The sequence below is a fragment of the Dipodomys merriami genome, unplaced genomic scaffold (genome assembly GCF_024711535.1).
Source record: "Dipodomys merriami isolate MVZ:Mamm:240054 unplaced genomic scaffold, mDipMer1.0.p SCAF_2159, whole genome shotgun sequence".
NCBI lineage: Eukaryota > Metazoa > Chordata > Mammalia > Rodentia > Heteromyidae > Dipodomys > Dipodomys merriami.
This window is the reverse complement of record NW_027203559.1, coordinates 22,203-23,614: the sequence shown is the minus strand read 5'-3', so window position 1 is coordinate 23,614 and position 1,412 is coordinate 22,203. Positions and strand designations below refer to the sequence as shown.

Sequence of the window (1,412 nt, the reverse complement as noted above, 5' to 3'; positions counted from 1 at the left end):
TTGAAAAAAATACCTTTTAGTCCGAACAGTTCTGTCTGAACTGTTCGTCTCTATATAATCCCTTGTAACTAAGATTAGTTTTGCTCCAGTAAGACAATCTATGCTGTCAGGGTAAGACATTCTGGTTGGGCTGTTCCTATACGAAGCAAGGGTAAAAGGTCAAGGAGACATTTGTGCCAGCAAGACCTCATTTGGGAAATTTTAAGCTGCAGAAATTTAGAAGTAGCTCTTAAGCAAGGCTTACTTTGAATCCATTAGCTCCACAAAGCTAAATCAGTTAATAAATAAGTACTTGAAAATCCATCACCTTTGCACCTATCTATAACGGCTTCAAAGTATGATCAAATTTCAAATGAAAAAGACTTAAAATAGTCATTTACAAAAACTTGCAAATGTGAGCAATCGAACAAACAACATAAGTTTTTTCCACCATACACAGAATTTTACAGAAATAAGATGAATAGCAATTTTGGGAACAATAAGGTTTCCTTGTTACAAATAGGCATCCAAGGATATATACCTGTCTTAAGATTGCATCATTGATTACTTAAGTTTATAGGATACTACATGCTTCAGCAGCAGGTCTACCCGAATTACAATACAGAGATTTACATGCCTCTTGCACAAGGATGATATGAAAATTTGTGAAGTATTCCATATTTTTCATTCTTCAGATGCAAGAAATGAAAAACTGTTATTCAAAAGTTGATTACAAATATACAAGTGTAATAATATATGTAATTCATAGAAATAAAAGTTAGTTTGACATCAGTGTATTCAATCTTCACTATTTTAGAAAGGCCTTTACATAGCATAACCTTTATAAAACTTTTGAAATAAATAACATTGTCATTTTATCCGAAAGAAATAAAATTCTATAAGGACCTAGGAATTAAAAGAATCTTAAAATGTTTCTGTATGGAATGCAATCTGAAAGGACACATTTATTAATGAAGGTATGTATTATAAAACAATGTCAAATTCAAAGTATTATATCTAGGAGCGAATGAAACAGATTATGGACATTATACAAACAGAATACTAAACATTTTAAAATATACTTTTTCAGACAAGCACCAGAAATATCTTTAGTTTCTGTACTACTCATTTCAACAGATAAATTAAAATATTTTTCTGATTTAAAAAATCACAAACTCTATAGAAATCATTATAGATGTATACAAACAACTAAAATATATTTTGACATCAAAGTCAGGCAATTCACTTGGAAGAATACCATGGAATACATGAATTTTTAAAGTAAGGTATTGCTGTTTCTTTGTATTGTGAAAATATTTTCTATGGTCACATAGGATGGAGTGGCAATTTTGAAATTAAAGAAACTTAACTGATCCATTAGGACTTAGGAGAACAATTTGTACTGATTTCCACAACTTCAAAGAGATAGTGAT

At 30.2% G+C, this 1,412-nt stretch overlaps 1 pseudogene; it reads left to right on the top strand.

Moving 5' to 3' along the window:
* Positions 1 to 567: 567 nt before the first annotated feature.
* On the top strand, positions 568 to 664 carry LOC138834468 (U6 spliceosomal RNA; annotated as a pseudogene).
* The last annotated feature ends 748 nt before the right edge of the window (positions 665 to 1,412 follow it).